General features: G+C 35.9%; 1 protein-coding gene across 3 annotated transcripts in view; it reads right to left on the bottom strand.

Moving 5' to 3' along the window:
- The window catches only part of lpp (LIM domain containing preferred translocation partner in lipoma), a 200898-nt gene extending 178753 nt beyond the window's left edge, over positions 1-22145 (bottom strand). Inside the window, exons 1-2 of one of the 3 annotated variants that reach the window (XM_088913330.1) lie at positions 22069-22145; positions 17375-17465 (exon numbers count right to left, since the gene is read on the bottom strand). The gene's annotated coding sequence lies outside the window, so the exon portion shown is untranslated. Of the gene's footprint in view, positions 1-15170; positions 15219-17374; positions 17466-21876; positions 21949-22068 lie in introns of those variants that run through there. The other 2 variants (XM_088913331.1, XM_088913332.1) reach the window with 2 other exon arrangements.
- Between the last annotated feature and the right edge of the window lie 302 nt (positions 22146-22447).

Below are 22447 nucleotides of genomic sequence, written 5' to 3'. Positions count from 1 at the left end.
GGTAGAATATATTAATCTATTAGCCTTCTAGAATGGACATGACATGAGATCTCCAAAGTGATATGTTCAAGCACACATCTAGAAACAACTCTAGTAAAGTAATGTTCTCTGTTGTGCTTCTATTACTCATTTCCTCATTGAAGGGTCACTCAGTCTCATAAAGTAAGACATGTTGGATCATATTCTTTGCTTGCTGGAGAATGCTTATACCCTCACTACAGAACATGGGCAGTCAAATGTCTGTTACATTCAAAACATTAAAAAATGAAATGTAACCTTTTCAACAACTAAATTATGTGCACACTTTTGCATATCCCTGTAAGCCCTTTAACTTCGTTTTCCACATATAACAGCTCCCTTTTCATTCTTTCAAATATTATGACTTAGAATAATGTTACTGAGGCAGTAAAGCTCCCTGGGCAGAACAAAGTGAAATGGACATACCAACTATTTTAGGATTAATTCAAATGATCTATTCTACCATTAATACCTTTTCATGCAAAAGCAAGCAATGAAGGCTTTACCACAAGTAACTGCAAGTAATCTGTTTTAATGAGCAGCTGGAGTTCTGACCTGCACAGATGTGTAGACAGATGCATTGCAGAGATAGTCTGCAGCAAAAAATAGAAGTACAAAACTTATTTTTTTGCAGCTAATACTGTTCCAGTATCCAGCAGCCAAAATTAGATTCATGCACAATAAGGAAAAAATGAACAAATGAGAGAACAAATCATTTTAATTTTGCCAACCTAAAATATTGTAAAGTGTGTGTTTTGGGTGGTGTTTATCAAGACAAATGATTAACACAGAAAAAATCTGAATCGCCACAAAACACAAGATATAATGAGGTACAATTAAGAAATCACAAAATGTTGATTACAGCATACAGACAATGATTGAAAAAGGAATACAATTGTGCTTTGATACTTACACTGATAGTTGATATTAGCAATTGAGCTCCATCCCCAGTACACATGCTCATTGAGAGCACAGGTTAAGCCCTACAGCCTCGACATTGCTGGATCAGTTCAAACAGATCTCGTTATTTAACTATGGCAATGCACAATTCACATGACATAGTCCAGGGGTGTCCAATCCCACTCCTGGATGCCCAGTGTCTTCATGGGTTTTTATTCCAGCTCTTAACAAGCTTAACTAGCTGATTACTGGGTTAACTGGACCAATTCAACAGTATCCTTAGTTCTTCAGGTGCAGCTGCTTTAAAAGACCTTGAAAACATACAGACACTCCAGCCCTCCAGCGACTAGGCACTATTTACATAGACAAACCCCAATAAGTGAAATGCAAAACTGCATTAACCCATATGATTGGCTTTACCCTGCAGCCTTTAAGAGACAACTGCCTTGCAACATGAACAAGGAAGTCAGAATTCCTTCTAGGATAAACATGCATTGTGGGCAGCAAAGGGGAATGTAGAGAGATGTTATCGTGACCAGACAGAAATAATGGTCTAAAGGCCTGGAATTAGACATTGGGGAAATGGTAATTGGCAGGAAATGGGGTTTTTCCTTCTCTCATCTATTCCTTATGAGCTCCAGTTGACTGAGCCATCAAGAGTCTTCGGACTAGAACAAGAGTCTCCAGCCCCGGTCCTCCAATCCATTTGCTCTTACAGGCTATCCTGAATCATCCCGATTCGATTGGTTCCGAAAAATCTGTTTGATTAAGGGAATTCTGGTCCTTCAGGCTGAAGAGTCTTAAAAAAAAACCACCCATTGCCATTGTCACAGCACAATTGCCCTGTGTCTTCAGAAATCAATGATTACATGGCAGCTATGGAACTGCATGGGATCTCTCCATAAGCATGACTGGAGACACCTAGACTGTAGTCATGCAGGTGTGCACCAGCTGCCCCTTGCTGCGCACCTGTAAAACCCTCATCACTCCTCCTCTGCTATAGACACTTTGGAACAGTGTGAAAAATGTCAGATGGCCTCACAAACACACATTTCAGATGAATGCTGGTGCAGTCTTAGTCATTGCAGCACAAGAGGGACTATCAGAGTGCTAAAGAAGAGCTGAGCAACAGCTGGGTGTTCCAACTGCCGAAAAGAAAAATAACTTTTTCACTTACCGCTTCATGAACACTATATATCCCAAAAGTTTATAGACTTGTTTTCTGTATCTATAAACCTTCTGGTTTTTATCATTCATAACCCTCGTCTGAGGGAGGTTATGAACCCTGAACCCTATATTTTTAGATATTCCCCAAGAAAATATTATTTCTTCACTGGGCACCTACATCACCGCCTTTTTAATTTCTCATGGAAAAGTGTATACTAACACCTAGTACACCCTTTCTTTTCATAGCCATTGGTGTTCTGAAAATACTGCAGGAACATAAAGCTACTTTTTATAAACCTGTTGAATAAGTGTTTTATTATAGAGTTCACCTTAAACCAAAGACAACTCCTTTTAAATTTTTGCACAAATTTTCAGTCAAATAATCTCTTCTATTGGAAAAACAGTGAATATGGCTGTGTAATGAAAATAAATCACAGTTTAGCTGTGATTTCTCGATCAGAAAACATACAATGGAAATGGAGAGAAACGCCTAAAATCTGTCAGAATGAACTTAACTGATGTTTTGCTCCTGTCTGCTTTGCAATAGTAGCTTACATTTGTAATGTTTATCATAAACATCAAACAAACCTGCAGCAAATCTGCTTTGATTATAAACACAAACCAATCAGTCCTACTGCAGGTTATAGCCAATATTGTCACTGACCTGAAGAAGATAAAAGTCAAATTTACATTTCAACACCCCTGTCATTGCAATGATATTATAATACTTTTTAGCTACTTTTTACCAAAAGTTCTATTTTGCAAGGCTAAAATTTCTCCTTCCCAGCTCAGAGGAATGCCCACTATGCCTGGAATTCTCCTCTCCTCCCGTATATGGAATAAACCACAGCCTGAGGGCTGAGACTCTGCCTTTTCCTGTTTATATATCCCTCTCTGAGCTACTCTGAACTGCCCCTTTATAGAAGAAATGAAATTTGTACATTATGAATGGAGCTAAAATGCAGACATTAGAAGACAGAACAGCCAGTTGCCTTTTCTATAAAATACAACTAGAACTAAAACTGAAGAGGATATAAATGCAATAAGTGCAATAACACCTCAGAAACACCTAGGATAAATTCAGATAAGTGACTGAAAAATTACAAACCAACATATCAACGTAAATATATTTTTTAACCAGCTCTCAAACCTTCAAACTCAAACCAGCTCATACTACTGGATAATGACAAATGCTAGATACTTATGCTAGCAAAGCACACTTCATAGTACAAATAATAATTTCCTTTTTATAGGCCAAAAGAACTTCTTTGCTAGCTGAAAAAGAAAAGACAGACATAACTCCCTTTGAATTTTCTCTAGCTGTGGATAAATCTATATTTACTGGTCAAGGTCAACCCAAATTAACTTTACACAGTGCACATGCACCAAACCTAATAACCTTTAATACTGTTTGTCAGGCATGGTTATAAAACATTTGCTACTAGGATACTAATGCACACACTGTTCCTCATTTTGCAGCAATATTTACTTAAATTACATTAAAAACAATTAAAAAGCATTTACTTACCAAATTCAGACCACAGCGACCATTCGCAAATGGGACACAGAAATGAAAGCATGAGGACCGTACAATAATTTAAAGATGATTCAATCTATGCCAGTGGGAAGTCTGTTTGCACAAAGTAGCAAAAACAAACCGATAACATCGTTATAAAACTACTTATTCCCCTGTTTCAGTATAACCAGGGACACAGGAAGAGGCCCACAGTCTCATATATATAATAACTTATGGAAATAATATCCTAGTAAAACTGTTCAAAGACATCTTAAGGAAAATATCACTGGTTTAAGTCCAAATTAAATTAAAAATTAGTAAAAGAATAGTCATTGCTTAATAAATTGGGTTTAATGATCTCTCAGATGTTTCATTGAGTTAACCGCAATAACTATGTTAAGAGAAAGAACGAATATAAATACTTTAATATGTGTAAAATGGCGCGTGACAGTAAGAGTAAGATGTTACATACTGTATCTCTCTCAAAGAGAGAAAGGCTAGTTTTTATATGAATTTTTTCATTTTTCAGAGAACTGTTTTATACCTTTGCCTACTGATAATTTTCTACTAATACTCTGAATTGATACTGCACTGCAGTGTTAAGCAATGCAAATAAAACAACAGCACACTTTCATGACAGAGAAAACAATTAACAGGTGGTTACAACATAAAGTTAATGATATGGCTGATTATGCATGTGAATACTAGCTGGCTAGCAAGTCATAGGCATGAATAACTAGCCTGCCTCATGTGAGTGCAGTACACTTTTTAAATAAACTGCTACGAAAACAAAGTTCTTGTGTGATCTTAACAGAATCAATACATTTGTTGTTCATCCCATGTACTAACAGATAACATTAGATCAGCTTTGGGACTTGCACATGGAATAGTTGTAGTCTTCTACTCCAGACTGCAGTTTCTAACAATGCACACTTCACATGAAATATTTCCTGCATTAGTAGCCATGGCGACCACATCAATATTCTGGGTATCACAATCCTTAGAAGGTCTGACAACCATTGGACATGAACCCCATTGAAATGTTGTTTGCTAACCTTGACTAATCCCTGTGAAAGTCTTCCGGGAAAGGCACTTTTCTAGGACTCTCTGCATCAGGGTTCAGTGTCAGAAATGTGCTGCAACCCCCATATTTCAAGATTCCTGCCCTGCTCTTTACGTGTAAGAGCAACTCCCACTTACAACACAAGCTTTGTTTATGACACACTGTGTTTACTACTGTACACTTCAGGATTTAAATAAGTACAGTGCTTTTCTAACAAAGATGTATGTACAGTATATCTCCTTAACTCTCCCAGTGTCTCTCTCCATACCTTTATATATGAAACAGAGCTAATGCATCCCAGTGTATTCTCTGCACTGCTTATCAGTCAATATAACCAGGCACTATCTCAGACAAGAACCCAGCTGATAAATAGTTTCAATTTAGACAAAAGCTCAAGAACAGATGGCAAAATAAAAACATAGCAATGGGGATTATTTACCCTGTACAGTATGTCCAATATACACATACAAGACCTTTGTATGTAGCCTTCAGTAGAGAATAAGAGAACAGAGCAAAAAAATGATTTTCTTTCAACTAAAAATCTTACTGGAGGTTTTCACTTGACTAAAAAAGAAATATGTCAAGTAGACACTTTTCCCCCTGCCAGCTGTCAGGTTCAGGGTGTTTTATAGGCATTGCTAGCAAAAGTAAAGACCACCCTCAAAAAGCTTGTTTTTCCTCTGCTCTGGCAGCTGTTTAATTGAGAATGAGGAACACTGATTACTTTGTGTATGCAGTTTGTCGTGTTTTTTCTGCTTTTTGGTGGAAATTCTGGCTGAGACAATACTGTTTATATTTAGGCCTTGACACATTTTGTTACCATTAAATATTTTGTGCACAATTCCCTTCATTGCACTCTGTTTGCTAACAATAAGTGTGCAAAAAAGACCAAAAACTTTTAAGTTATCCAGCATACAGTAGGTACTGTACTTCACTTGTTAGCTAGGCCAATAACCAAAGGATTAGTACATTCCAATACATGACACAGAACTATCAAACAGCAGCAGCTTTTAAGCTACTTATAAGGGATCAAGTATCATTTAGAGATAAATCTATTTGTGTACACAAATACACAAAACTGTCACTGTCCAATGTGTTTTCCAGTTTGAAGTCACTTGCAGTTAAAGGTGCTCTTGAGTTTTCCCAGCCAAGCAGTTAGCAGTTGTGCACCATGAGCCAACACTTTTTAGTGTTTTTATTTTTATTTTGAAGCCCGATTTTAAAGCACAACAGTAAACAAAATATTAACATTACCCTTCCAGTATCATTAACATGTGAGGGCATACCAATTCCACACATCGTGTTTGCAAAGGTTAAATCTTTGTAAGCCACCATTTGGACATTCCAGATCCCTCAAATAGGTGATGGCAAAGCAAAGAGTTGGAGTCATTTCAACAAAAAAAGTTTGCAAGGACACTAATTTCAGCTCCAAAACTATCTGAACATTTAGTTCTGATCTTCTTCTGAGTGAATAAAGAAATTATACTGAAGTGTTCCGAAAAAGTGTTTTTTTTTAAGACAAGGGAGTAATGGCCATTGAATACTAGTGTAAGAGGAGCATACAGTTTAATATTCAACTTTATGAGAAAGAGAAATCAGATAATGACAGCCAAGGCTAGAGAATTAAACTTCTCTGCCACCCAGCCCCACCTCAATTATCTTAATGTGGAAAAAATGTCCACATCTTTCAGAAAATTAAGGAATTGTTTTCTATGCAAGAGCAGTACAAACTATAGTGCGCAAAAAAAGTACCAGATACAATGCACGCACCACAAGTCTCCATTTTCTTTTACAGCTGTGCATACAGGGATGTACAAATATATCTTTACGCTGCTGTCCCTCTGGAAATGAACATGCACATTTTAAAAGAGCTGAGCAAAGTTATTCCATGAAATGAATCTATATAAAGAAAAAGGTTCTCTCAACACCAAACCCATGGGATTAAACTCTGCAGAAAAAAGGGAGGAAGTGACTGCAGGTGCCGACAAGCTGTTTAAGGACAGCAACTCTCACTGCCAGGAAATGATTTAGGTCAGTAGGTAATTGCATTCAAACTCATTCTGGGATCACCAAGGATTGAATGGCTTTTAATCCCACCAGCATGCACGTGATTCTTATGCACGTTAGACAGGCCTGTTGTCTTCTGAATGGACGACTTCTCACTGATACAGACTGCAACTTGTGATGACTTCAATTGCTTTATTACGAGGCAGAATGTAAACTGACTTAAGCCCGCACTGTCACTGACAGTAAGAAGCCAGGTCCCACAATAAGAAGATGATTTCTCACTCTGAAAAATGCTTTAAAAAAAGCATAAATAAACAAGCTTTGATTTAAAAAAGTCTTGGTCACTGTACTATCATGTAAAAAACCTACTACAGTAATACATAAAAAGGTGCAATTTGACCATGTCTGTAATTTCTACTTACATTTTAATACTTTTTTCACCACAGCTAAATATTCTGTATGTACCTTAAGTATATATACCTCTATATAAAAAAGCCCCACATTTTTTTAAAATAAATTCTAGAAATACCGAAACAAAGAATAGAAGAAGAGGTCTTGTAGTCTTTCATCCCAGAATGCATTATACACATCTTGAGGGGTTGTGGCCACAACATGCAAAAGCGTCTAGCACAAGCTCCTCCAAATCAATTAATACAGCTACCATCACCTCTGAATCACTTTCTCATTCATTCAAAGCTCATTCACAGCTCTCAAAAAGTGATCCGTTTCACCCTAAATTCAAAGCATTTGGTAAACCACAAGATTCACACAAAAATTGAGATTATCAAAGACCAAGTATGGCCACTGTCTTCATCAGAAGACAATCTAAATTTCAAAACAAAATGGAAAGAAGCCTTCAGGCACCCATACATTTGAATTTGAAGGGATTGATTAATCTACACAAATGAGTACTAGTGCAACACTCACAAAAGCAGTAAAGTCCTAGAGGACTCATCTGGCTAGAGATCTAGTCCATTGCAGGGACACCCCCTTCCATTTGTACCACTGGGGGGATGGAGCAAGAGGGGATAAAGCACAACATTCAGTACAACTGTACCATCCACTAACAGGAATTGAACTCACAACCCTCCAGACATGGGTCCAATGCCATAACCACTTTCTCTACACTGCTGCCTTGTGCAAACCCCATATTAACAAAACTGCAGTGAAAATACAAATACAAACTATTAGACACTGTATAAAAATAATACAAAGCTTTCCTGAAAAATAAAAAAGCATTATTATACCTGTCATATTACGCTACTTGTATAATGTAGCACAAAAGCCTTAAACCTCCAAAAAGAAAGACAAAAGTTAACAATGATCTTGGAATGATTTCAAAAGGCAAATATGCTAAAAAGAGCATTACAGGTCCAATTCAACTAAAAACACATTGTTTTTACCTTTTTAATATCCCATTAAGCATACTGTATCTCTATACATTGGTACTTCAATATTTTTATTTCACTTGTGAAGATAATCACAGAGATCATTTTCTGGTGAATTCTTTTTTGCACAAACCACAGCAGCATGCAGCTATGACTTAAGGTCAGTGGATTAGGCCGCTTTTTCAAATTTATGGCACTTCATTTAAGCAGTTAGCTTTAGTTTCCTTAGTGCTCATTGCCAACACTGGTAAACTCCATTAAATTACTGAAACTGATTGAGACAGCCTGTACTGCTTGTAAGTTTTTATGTTAAATTTGTGTACATACGAGTTTAAGAAAGATTACAAACAAGAAGAGACCATCTGGCTCTGATAATTTGTTTGGTTGCTAGTACCTAGTTTGAATGTTATTGGAACACAATCTAATTTCCTGCAACTGTAATATCACATGCTCCTTGAAGAATCTGTGTCTTGCCAGTGTACCAATCACACCATCTTATTAAACATTCTGATACTCATTGACACCTTTCAGCGTCTACAGGCTGACATAACATCACACCTCACCTACCAAAATGTCAAGTTATAACAACTAATTATAATTATAGAAATAATTATGGTAGATTAAGGATAGAGTCAATTGCAATGGTTAAATTTAAACCAGCAACTTTAAAAGATATGAAATTCTCATACTGAATATTCTCCTTACGCCATTTGATTTTAGGAGGTTATGTTTATGGTCATCCGTTGAAAACCACAGAATATTAAGAGGCCTTTTCCACGTTTACCAAAGTTTGACAGTCTTCGGTATGAGCCACGTTCTGCATTATTCCATCAGGAATTAATTTCATTTCAACATTTTGAACTCATGCACTGACTTGTGCGTATGGACCATGTCTACGCTATCTTTCATGTGCACAAAACACAGATGCCCTTCTGATATGTTGTTTAACAGCTTTTTTTTAGGAAAAATATTGACAGCTTTCAAAAGGAAAGATGTAGGTGCTCATAGTGATGACTGAATGTAACTAAACAGTCACTTGTTTGAAGAAGTTTGGCCTTGGCTATTTAAAATTGATATCATAACATTAAAGTCACCACTGATGTCATCTCTTCTGATACATACACACATCTAACAGGTGAGAAAACCTAGTTATATGCATACAACATTTTCAAGTTTGTCCACAGCTGAGCCATGACTTTGACAATCAGATGGAGATATGATCTTGATTTACATTTTGGGCATTGTTTTAACCTACAGATTAATTTTAGACCTTAATGGAACAACATGCACAGGTAACCACCAAAGAGACAGTGTAGGGATGTTGAACATGACTTTTGAAAGCAGGCAAATGGAAATTATCACTAGTCACCTAACCTTATTACTACTCCCTTTATTATTTACCTATCCACTGCATGAAGTCCATAAAAGACATCACATACTGTAGTACATTCAAAGTCCATAAGGAAATATTAATAATTATTATTTATAGTATATAAAAACTCAGCTCACAATAAATACACATTCCACATTTCAAAAAGAGAGTTTTCTTTGTTTGTCTAGTACAAGAGGCTGGAGGGTGTCCATTTCTAAATATCTGTCGCGCGTGACTTTAGAAGTAGCCAAAGTTTGATACTGACTTTGGGAACACTTCCAAGAGACTAAAAATGTTTGTAGACACTAAGGTATGTAACCTTTATAAAGAGGATTGTGTCTGGGCTGCATTGGCAGTTACAAGTAATTTAGTTGTAAAAAAACAAAAAAAAACAGGAATGGGCAGAACAAAATAATTAACAAATGCATAAAACTCATCAACTTCAGGACCACAAGCACAGACTTTTCGTTTTTGATGTACACACATAGCAACAAATGTGGCAAACAGAAATTAAAAGTTGTCATTAGAACCCTTTCAGCAAACAATAATTGAACATATTATATTACACATGCCTGATTAAAGCAAGAAAATCTGGTTTCAGCTTAAAATAGGTAGATGAAATTAATTAATCTCATGCTTATGCTTTTGTTCCATTGGAGATTACCAGTATGATGAGAATAATTTATAAAGGTTTAAAGGCTTACAAAATGCACATATCTGAGTACAATTTAGGTATGTGTATCACTGCAACATGAAAAATATATACCAACTGAGAACTAAAAAGTAGTTTAAACTGTTATGATGTTTTATAGCACCTTTTTTTCAGTCACACCTTTCAAATTCTGCTCTGCTACTTAATTAAACAGCTATTACATTTCATTTCTGACAGAACATCTCACAGGAAATATTTTAATTAAATCGTTAAAGGTAAGATGTTTGCAGAAGAATGTAGATCTCACAATTATCTGTTGGTGAGAACAAATTAAAACCCCTTGATGTTCACGTGCCAGCAAATTACCTTACTGTCAAATATTTCACATCGACAGTGGTTTATGAATTGGGTATGAGAATAAAGATATTTGATATATTATTGCTCTTCATGCTGATACTGTAATATGATAATAATACCACCGATGAAGCTACAGGTTTTCAGTATGTACTGAGATACATTTCTTCTTTTCCGTCAGTCTTGAAGGAAATGAAAAATGGCACAATGGCCAACACGTAGCTTTCCAGGGCATTTTGAAAGTTTGGAGAAGAAGTGAAAGCTGACCATGTGTGACGGTTCCATACTTTTTCAAACTAGAAAAATTGTTTTTGTCGTTTTCAAACAGCGATGTTTTAAGTATGATCTTCAAATCTGTGCTTCGCCTTTGCACTTGTCACTTCTGGGGTTCCTGTGCATATTTCATTAATGCAAATAATCACACTTTCTCCTTTAATGAAAGTTTAGAATCACTAAAGAGTTCTTAAGCACAGACACTAAGAGGTTGAAAGGTCAGTTATATATCAGGTGCTTAAAAATAACATCATGTCTAACTGGATGGTGCATTAAGGCACTTACAGCACGATGTGAAAAGACATGACACACAAATAATAGGTCCCTGTCACTATAAGTGGTATGGGACACTAAACATATTTAATAATGTAAATGAGATACTGGAGAATGTCTCACAACTTGTAATTTGGGTTGCCAAGAACATTTTTAGATAAACATTTTCTGCATATTTATAAAACTGGCAGAAAGAGTAAGAAAGGACAGATAGTGTTTTTTTGTCACACTTTCAAGAAGCTTATTAACACTTATTATGATTTTTCAGAAAGCCGCAACATCTAATGGGAAAAAAAGTCACCACAACCTAAAAGGAGTAATAACTTTTAGTTTTAGCACAAAGTTCAGTGAAACTATGAAGGAAGGTAAACATTTTTATATTTATGTAAATGTACATTTTTCAAAATCTTCCATGTTTGTTTAAGGACTATTTGTGTAAATGAAAAGTGCGTGACATTTAAAGGATGTAAAGATCAATACAACAACCAGTGTAGATTTGTGTTTTTCTTAAGAAATAAGAATTCCATTAGGTGATACCAAATGGGGCTCTGTGCTTATTTTCACCAAGCCATGGAAAGCAATGTAACTGAATCCATGATTAATTCAACAGGGCCTCTAATGGGAAGTTATTCTATGATAAAAGCAAATATAAATCTCATTACTTGTCATGTGATAGAAAAGCTTTTTATCTCAAGCTAATAATATGATTTGAAAGAAATGTGTAATTTCATAATATTCAGCAAGTCCCTGTAAAAACGTAGGGGTCACTCAATATAAGATGTGTTCTCATCACTTTATTTTTTGACAGTAATACCAACCCCTTTATACTGACCTTTATATTAAGGGGCAAACAGATTAAACAATTGTTCAACAAAATGTTCAAGGTAATTTGTGAGAACAAATTGGGATCTGGAAAAGGTTTAATTGTTTCGATTTTTTTTTATCAGTTACGCTTTATTCAGAAATTTGATTCTTAACGGGAAGAAAGTGTTTTTAAGACAGGTTCTTTGGATCTTGGAAACAAGTTTCAGACAACTTGCTTCTGACACCGCCATCTGACGTCAAAAACAGCAGTTTTGTCACAGCGGCCAATCTAACAGTGTGGGCTTAACAAGACCGAAGACTTTGAAGCAAACAGGAAGTTACCCCCAAGGAAAACAGTTGAGTGCACGTCTTGTGCACTATCAAGCAAAAGGTAATTAGATTATCACACTGCACTATCATTAAAGTCTGCTATATCATTCCTCACAGCTACATTAAATCCTATTACTTCTACCTTTTCCTGCCACTTTCCTTCATGGATTCAGATAGACATTATTATGTAAACTGCCAGTAAACATTTTACACCAGGCAGAAGTCGTAAGTTAGCTTACTTCGGCAGTGAAGTGAGTCACGCACCACAGACTAAATTATGCACGGCTTGATAGCTGGCAAAAGAAAAAGCCTTTGAAACTGTCAAGTCAAGTCACCCTGGAAAAATACATTTACAGTAAAAACTGCCTGAAAGACGATACAGATTACCCCCAAAAATGAGAAAGTTAACTTGCAAAAGAAGGGGTCATTTAACTAATGAAAAGCACCAAATATTAAATCTAGTTAAAACCTTCAGATACTTTACAGATTCTCAACAGAACAATTGCTATGGTGGAGAAATAAGGAACTAAGCAAATTTAAGTCCAACTTTGCTAATAAAACATATATTTCCAGGAATGTGGAACTTTGTATAATAAATGGCTAATATATTCTTTCAAAAAAACATAAAACTACATTTCAGAAACAGTGTAAATGTTTTCAAAGCACATACCACAAGCCTAAGAAAAGAAATCATTGGATTTCTTTGGAAAGGAAGGTGTTCAGTTTTTTTTTTTATTTCATTTCATTTTTTTATTTTTATTTGTTTACTATGCATCTTTTGAACATACTTTGGTTGAAATCTGCACTCTTCAGATCTCTGAGGAGGAGACAGAGTTTTCACTAATGGGTTTCACGTTATTATTTGAACTACAGAGTTCAAAAAGTCACCTGCGGGGTTACTGCAACCCACAAACCCACACAAGGGTCTTCATGAATTAATAAGAAAAAATGATGCAAAAGTAGATAGAAGTATTGAAGTGAAAATTGACATATTAATTCTGTCTAAGATGACTTTAAGCACAGCAGGTCTTTTTCTGAGGTGGAGAAAAAATAAAATTAAAGCAGAGTAAAAATAATAAAATCCATTTAATAAAATCATTATGAGATATATTAGACGTCCAAAGACTGCATTCAGAGATTCAGTTGTAAAACACAGTGTTTGAAGAACATATGTAATGCTCATTGCCAGCTCTGAAATATTCAAGTATACATGTACAATATTCTAGTAAATTAAAAGGGAAAAGTAGACCTCTCTCATTACAACTTAATTGATTGAGCTTTATCCTGGAATAAGAACGGTTCTGGACATGTGAATCTGGAACTCAAAATAAAACAGTAGCTCCATGATATCTGTTAGCATTTCCTATAAACATAATAACAGCAGTTCTGTCTTATGTGCAGCACGTGATTATCCTCGGTTATTACTGAATGCTTTGAAGGCATTATGACATTTCAAATAGGAAAACAGAACTACAGGAAAGTGCCAAAGGGGAAACCAATAAAGATCTAATACTATATGTATTCTTTGGAAACCATCTACAAATTCATACACACCTATATATTACACAAATGTACTGCTAGGACTTTGAGTTCTCGTAATGTAAATAAAATTGCCTACACCTTACCTAAACTTACAAACTCCAAAAGCACACATTCCGATGTGGAATACTATCTCCTGTATCTAGTATACAAACAGGCACTCACTTTGGAATGAATGGCGGGCTTTTTTAGACGTGCACCACACCACAGAAAATACTGAAAAAGCTTTCATTATTTTGAGTATCTTGAGGTCACCTCATGTTGTAGATAGCATGAACAGTAGAAAAGTACAAAATCTATACATTATACATATGTATTATTTACATAAGGCAATAACCACAATTGTAAAACCCAATATTAAACATGGGGATGTGTAGGCCATTTACTCACAAGATCGTAGCATGATTCCTATGGCTTTGATTGAAACAAAGCAAATAATGCAGCCCAAGGGCCATGCTGACAGCAAAAGCAATAATATACAGTTATCATCTTTAAACAAAGCAATACAAAAAACAAGATAATTTTAATATGAACTTGTTATGCAAGCACTTATATCGCCCTTAATACACCACGTGCATGAAATACATTCTACAGAGTGATATTGACACTGTACAACTGTACACTGAAGCTGCCCAATGTGCCTTTAAGACTTGAATATTTAAATACTTAGGCCTTTAACTGATATATTTATAGAACACTGTAATGTTTAAAACCTCCACCCAGATATACAACAAAACTCACAAGATCACAGCATGTAAGAAATAGCATCTTTACTGTACAAATCAAATAAAGACATGTATTAATTTATTGTGAAACAATATTCTATAAACCATAAAGGAAGAAAATTAAATGCTAAATGCTTGTTCCCCCAGGTTTCAAGGCAGTCAAAGAAAACATTCCAGACCTAATTAACAATCAGGGACTTACTGACTTTCTCACAAATAAAGCTCCACTTTAAGCAAAAAACATAAATGCATGGCTTAAATATTTTAAATTCAAACTTTGCACTGGACTCAGAACGGATTTACTTCTGTGTTTGTTATGAAGCACACTCCAAAACAAGCTACAACCTGTCTTATCAGTGATTTAATCATCTTTGTGAGACATATTGTGGAAAACTAGAGGACAGCCCACAGCCAATAGGAGGGGGATAGATGAAAGAAGAAAGATCTTCATTTAAAAAAAAGCAAAAATAAGCTGAAAGGGAAACCCTTATTAAAAGCAATGCATTCATAAACTGAACTGAATGTGATTTGCCTAATGAGATAATAGGAAACCATACACATTTAAACACATCAAATAAGTCAGTTTTTATACCACCTAATGACAAATGTTATTTACTGCTAAGTAAGGATGGAACAGGGATGTAGTGTGAAACAGACAGGTGAAAAACTACCTATATAACTTTAATTAAAAGTGTGTGACTACAGTTTTTTTTAATAAAAGAAAAAAAGTTATTTACCACTTCTAGGCCCACCAGAAAAAAGAAAGTAGCAAAGCTTTGCATTACTTACTTCACTTCAACTCCCTGAAACAAGCTCTTTCTCTGTGTTTGAGTTTAGAATATCCCTTCTAAAGCCTTACGAATAGCTTTGGAAAGGCTTTTAGTGGGAACTGACTCACCTCCCAGCACCCACCCCACATCATTTAACTTTAGTAGGTAAATATTTCCAAATATGGAGAAATGGACTCAAAAATAAATCCAAATAAGTCCTCTATGCTCTTTCTAAAGGAAGTTTCACCACTCCAATGCCAAATAGTTTACAGCACATATTGTGGATACAAAGTTAAAAAAGCACTGAGAGGAAAAACTTCATTTGTTTGTTTGCCTCTAGATTTACAAACAAAATTTGAATCTGGGAATCTAAATAAACTTTCAAAAGTCAATAAAAAGGGCAGAATAATCATCTCTAACAACATCCTCTAACTATTGTTGACTATGGACCCCTTTCAACCACAACATCAAACAAAAATAAATAATAAAATAACCCGTAGTTCAAAGCAATACAAAAAGATTGAACCTGACTAACATGCAGGTCTACTTTTTTTCCTATGCCAACTATGAATTAGAAAAAGAACCACTCACTCGAGGTAATTTTAATTTAGAGGTTAAAGTTCTGGTATTTCAAGCGACAAAACAAGTGTCCATTGGCATACTGACCAGAAACTAATATATCTTCAGTTAAAATTAGTAAAAAAGAATATTCTTCACCTTTTGGGCTTAGATTCCAAGATAAAAGTTGAGTTTTCAATCCGAGGGATCACACATCAAGATCTCAAGAGAAACAATTAGTAATATACATTATCCTCTGTTTTTTTCAACTTTGTTAGGAATGCTCTATATTTCTCTTTGCAACATTCTACTGCGATATGACTTAGTGTATCATTAAAATAACCCTAAAATATCCCCCGGGAGCTGACCTAGAATGAAAGCTTGACCTGACCTCCAGTTTTAAATTGGGATTAGATTACCAGATTTTAAGAAGTGTTTCCAAACAAAGATTAATGCAATTATAATGTGCCAAAAAGGGGACCTCTATAAAAAGGTTGCAGCTATGCAAGCCATTCAAGCATGTGTGAGTGCAGGTTTGTGTAACCGCTTTAAATATTGACACAAGCTTCATAAAATTCAAACTAATCCTTATATAATCGGGTTTTCAAAGTCACATTTTTGCAAAAAACATGAAGTAGGAAGATACAGTATGTTAATTGCATTTTCATGAACGGTATGCAAAGGAAGCACAGAAATAGCAGTTTAGAAATAAATTTCAAGAAGGACTTCACCAATATTGCCATTACAACTGCAAAAGGAATAGTCTGTGAAAGTTTCCCTTTTTTTACTCTTGAACTATGATTGAGAGTAACCACTCCACACTTGATTTAAAAAGAACAATCCACTCTTTACAGCATTAGTTTGAATGATTCCTACTACTATCGCCTTTTAACACGAACATTTTCATCTGTCCCTTAACAAAACTGAACGTGCATTTGTCATTCAGTGGGTATATGCAATTATATAATAATACTAGATATTTTTTCCAATGCTTATTTGTTGTATTAATGCCTCTGAGTATGTTATTCTTTAGTTTATTTTCTGTTGATCTTGGGATTCTAATAACTGCTCAAAACAAACATTCGCTACCAAACCATTTCTCAAAAGCCATGAGAACCAAAATAGGATAGTTGTCAATTACGCACCACGCAGATGCAGTGCTAGATCTTATCATTTGGCTCAACATTAGTTTGCTTCCCTTGACCAATACCTCCCAGTCAGATATGAATGACGATTGCAGAAGCAATCAGTCTCCTGAAACATGCAATCACCGCACTGCATAAAAGAAGGAAAAAGCCCAAGTGGGAATTATGTCCAATTTCAAAATCTGGATATGTAACAACTAAAAACAAAATAATATGAAAGAAGATATTATTTACTATTTTCTGTATTATTCTAAATGTGAAATTTACTGAAATGAAATGAACTGAACAAATGTTTCCAAAATGGCTTTTGAGATCCTAAAGTATTGGGTTAAATCGGCTGTTTTTCTTTGTACTGTATGTGACTCTTTTCTGACTTCTCCACTAACAGGCTGCAAGAGAAACGCATTTGGATTCACAAGGCTTTGCACAATGTGAAATGCCCAAGTCCTCATTTCTGAGTACAGGTTTGTCAGAGTGCATGGCAGTGGCAGCTTCACAGGGTCACTGCTAGGTTACATACCTCTTCCTTCTCCACACGTCACACAGCGAAAATAGCTCTGGATCTCGTTCGGCTTTCCCTCTCTCTGCGGTGTTCTTAGGCTCGTTCACGTCTAAAATACAAGGAAATAAACGCTGATGTGCAGTACATGACCTTTTAGTCACAACACACAAACTCAGAAGAACAGAAAGATTCAAAGCACCTGTCACTTCCAATGCATCAGTATGGCAGGTTGATGCAGGCTTCTTAAGTTTGACACATGTGAAAGAAACTGAACCTCACAAAACTGAAAAGCAATTATTAATGAAAGCAAACTGCTATTGACTCAAACACTTCATCTATCTCTTCCGAGCTGGCCTTTCTCTCTTGTTTTGTATCTCTTTTTTTGCTGTGCTTTGTTTTTTTCCCCCCTCTTAGAAGTATTAATGGGCTCTTATTCCTATGTGGTTGTTTCCCTTTACTAGCTTGATGGATCCTGGGATTTAAATAGTCACGAGGTAAAAACAAACTCTCTCAGATAAAATGCTGGGGTGTTGCATTGTAAGATGTGCGACATTTTAGACCAGTGTGCAATATATGACAAGCCCTTTAAAACTGAAAATGAAAAATCTTAATATTGCAGCCTTTTGAATTCCAACCACATTTTTTATGTAAGCATTCAGCATTTCCTAAACCGACTTTTGTTTAATGTTGCCATTACAAAAATATCAACATGAGGAAAATTGATATCTGTCTTACAGAATAATCACTGAAAGCATCATGACTCTTCTATAGTATACATTTGCCATCTGGAACTTGGACAGAGTTTTTAATCCAGAAAAGGCCTAGAAATCTCTTAACTCTTTACAACACGCATGATAGCAAGGCAGAAAATATTTGCCCATTTCTGACAGAATGTGCCAATCTTGTTTTAAGTTATTTGACTTCACAAATTCAGACAGTTCTGACACCAAAGTTTCCAAACACTTTGATGTCTTGTTTACACACACATCAGCAAAAGTCAAAACTGGCCACAAGAAAGACCTTACATTTTAATCTATACCTACAATCTCATAAAAAACAAGTGCCAGCAGCAGAAATGGAAGCTTCCTTTGATGAAGTTTCTGAACAGAACCAAGTGATACCTTTCTCCGTCGGACACACGACACTGTCAGGAATGCCCCTTTTCTGTTACTTGGCTCCTAATCAATCATGCTCAATGAGCCCATATTAATTTCTCTTCCTGCCTGCCGTGCAACAGCTCACTGGAGATACATGCAGAGTAATCATTTTCATTCCTCCTGCCACAGCACCGACTCTGAGGGGATCTGTTGTCTAATTCTCAGCTTTCCAAGCTCCTCTTGCTTCTTTCCGAACAAACACCCATATTCCTTTAAAACTTACATGACTAATTGACACCCAAAAAATTATATGACGATTCTCTTTAAAATTATCTGCTGCGTGTATACTTGCTTTAAAACCATTTTCATATATAAGAAAACATTGTGCTTGATGTTAAAACAAAACATATTAGACTGCTTCAAGCTATCCAGTACTACTTTTGCATTCCCAACAGTGCACACATGAATTTATGTGAACACTATAACACGATACCTCACTATCACATGCCTTGCAAACTGTGCTTTACAGAAGAGTTTCTTCGCACTGATGTCAACTGTAAAGTTCTCTTTAAAGAACTTAAAGTGTTAATGCTGTTTGAGAGGGGAAGCACTGAACGTGCTACTCTTACTACTTCACCAACTATAGTGTCAAGTTTCACAGGCATATTCAGTAAAATTGCATGCCTAATTAGAACTTCCAATATGCAAAATCTCAGTTTGTTTTTTTTCAAGTTTTCAGAAATGACAAGCCCTGATATTCAGTTTGATGATAAAACACTTGGGGTAAGAGCTATGCAGGAATTTATATCAAAGTGTAATTTGAACTATTTTTGAACTTAAAAAAATCTTAAGTTCAAACTAACACATCTTAATTTATTTCATTCTAACAATAATTTGTGCAGTCTGGACCAGTTATCATACAATTAAACTTAAGTCCATAATGCTTCATCATAGGCTTCAGAGACCATTTCCTGCAGATGCTGTTTATTTAACAGCACAGACAAATATTCAAGCTGAAATAACAGCCTCACAAAAGATAGATTTAACTGTAAAAGTTGCCTATAGGAATTACACATTTCTCAGAGACAAAGGAGGGATCGAGTGTCATCAACAGTCCTTTAGGAAAACATGTTTAATGCTCTGTAGTTATGTAAAAATAGAGACACATAAGTAAACTTTACAAGCACATTAAAGTGGAAGATTTTCAGTTCTCATTTTTCTAAAAATCTGTACTAACTTAAAATGAGTAAGAATTCATTGATCAGACAGAATTCTTTTAAAATGTGCCCCACCCTCCCCCTTCATTGCAATTTACAGTACCTGTCAAGGCACGCAAACACAAACACTTTCGTTTGCCTATGTTTGCATGCTTTGTTTGTGTTTAATGATAAATGTAACTGAATAAGCCCTGTTTATGCTGGATTCTTTAAGACATTAGTAGGCTGCCAAAGACACAAGGCATGCAAACTGAGACAGTCAGTGTTACAGAAGGAAACTATCCCAAAGAGGCAGTACATACAGCAAGATGACAAACAGCTACACAGCTGAGTTGGTTCAATACAAAAAAAAACTGTGGGCCTGTGATTTTTCTGTAAAAGTCTTATTTAAAAAACACAAACTAATTTGATCTGGTCCTCAGTGCCTTATATATTTTCAAGGTTTTGTTGTTTTTTAGTCCCATGTTATACACACCCTTAGCAGATGGACTGAGGAGAATCTTCCACCTGCCTTTGCTCACCATTTGCAAAGGTGTGCATTAGAAAGACTTGCAGTAATAAAAAGCAAGGGGTTTGACGAGAAAAGCAAGGAATATTATCCACACCTCAAATCTCTCTTTCAGCTGCTGCTTCAAAACTGTGTTGACATGGCATGCCTAAAATTAATGGGAACCTTAGTGTCCCATCTACAGATCCATTTTCAAATAAAATGCTGTGAATATATTTTAGACAGCTCTTATTCCATTACATTTTATTCACCGATAACTAATGCAAAATAGTGCCACTCATCTGATGGAGCTTTGGTAGTTTCATCAAGTAAAGTTGATTTGAAACTACTAGCCCTCAAGCAGTGTCCCAAAAACACCCTTAGATGTTACAAACAAGAGAAGGTCTTTTAGCCCATTTGGGAATTAGTAACTAATTGATCTCATCCAGCTGTTTCTTAAAAGAAGCCACTGTATTGGCTTCACAAACATGACTGGTTGCTTGTGCTAGAAATCCACAACGCAGAAACTGTCTTCATGTAGGTCTATTTCACAATGGAATTGCAGATGACTTGTGTTAAGATTCAGACTTACTGCTATCATGTTATAGTCAAAAACGTGGCACATGGTCACACTACCCTACTGCATATAGCAACAAGTAGTAATTTCTCCACTGAAGGGTCAGCCGAGCTCTGTACTACTTGATTGCAACTGAGTGTGCAGGCCTCAGAACACTACAGTGCAGTCAGCTGCGATCACTGCATTTCAGAAGAATTAGACAAATGTGCTGTAATACAGCTCATTTGTAAATGTATTTGAATGTGTCATCCCAATATTTTTTATCATATTAGTTCTAAAGCCTATTAAGCAAACAAGTCCCTTTGAACCTCCTACACTGCCTAACCATGGTGGTTATTGGAATTTGTATGTCATTATCACACCACCCAATACTTATCTGTGTGACTTGTTCAGAATCCTGATTACTTCCTTCAAACAGTGGACTGTTCCACTCGCAGCAAAGGTGTTATTTTGGCCAACAATCTTTTTGGTACGAGCCACACATCCTGTAGCATAGTGCAATAAAAGGTGTTCCTGTAGTACACGTCACTGAATCACAAGCCCATCTGCTACAACATTCTAAACGTTCCTATAGGCTACATAGTGTAATAGTATGCAAAAAAACAATGACAAGTATAGTCCTCTAAAATCATTACGAGGGCGGAGGCTCAGTTAAATAATTTGTGATTCTCTTTTGAATAGTAACACTGTAGCAAACTACAAAATTATTGTATTTGTAGCACAAGGCAGTTTATAAACGGGAAACAAAAGTTGCGTTTTATACTGGGCTCACTTGTACATACTCCCAACATAAACTTTTTTTTTCTCGGAGAAGGTAACGCTATCTCGCCTCCTCGCAAATAAATAATTCTTTTTAAAAAAAATCTCCATGTCGCCCAGTTCACAAGCTGCAAGCAACTCACTTCCGCCTTGAACTACATGGCTTCTCTACGTTTAGGAAAACGTCGAGTATGAGTTGCAGTTCCCCTGAAGAGCCAAATATTAATAACAATAACAAGAAATCAATCGGAACTACACTCTAACAAAACGACACTCAAACCTAAAAATGACTAAGCATAAAACCTGTAGCACAGCCCTAGTCTTTTAAAGTTTAGCCAGTGCCACTCGTCTCGCAGGGGGAATAAAAACTAAGTACCCCTTACCACAACAAGCCCACACCCTCCATTGCACTGGCGAGCTGTATAACTGATTCACCTTTGCAAAGAACAATACGTTGCATTACTGTTCTACTGTGTATTTACTAGGATACACCGCGACATTGTGTCGGGCACTTTAGCGTTACTGGTTCTTAAATAAGACGCGGACATTTTGCAGCAACTCTCCATTTCTCTTACCTCGCTTTCTAAGAATCAATGAGTTTCAAATCCCACAAAAACTGAAACTTCTTTTTCCCAAAATCTGGGAGAGCAGCAGGCAGTGACGTCACTGCTCTAAATTCCATCCGACAGAGACACCCTTAGCACTGAAAATTGCCCATGTAAGGCAGTGTACATAGTATTGCAACCTCTCTCTTCCTGGAGTAGGGCTTTTCTTTATCGTTTTACAAATAGTCAAGCTGTAAGAACCATAAAAGCATAATCTTGCTTGAAAAAGTGCTCGCTGCAGAAGCACATTTTCATTTCGTTCAGCGATATAAAAAGTTAGTCAATAAAATGTTAAAGGCATTCTAAGTTTTTTAATATATACAAAAAAAGTATAATGACGACTAGCAAC

Source organism: Atractosteus spatula, chromosome 4, assembly GCF_055471065.1.
Source record: "Atractosteus spatula isolate fAtrSpa1 chromosome 4, fAtrSpa1.hap1, whole genome shotgun sequence".
Lineage (NCBI taxonomy): Eukaryota > Metazoa > Chordata > Actinopteri > Semionotiformes > Lepisosteidae > Atractosteus > Atractosteus spatula.
The sequence above is the reverse complement of the archived record's forward strand: the minus strand, read 5'-3'. Positions and strand labels throughout refer to the sequence as shown.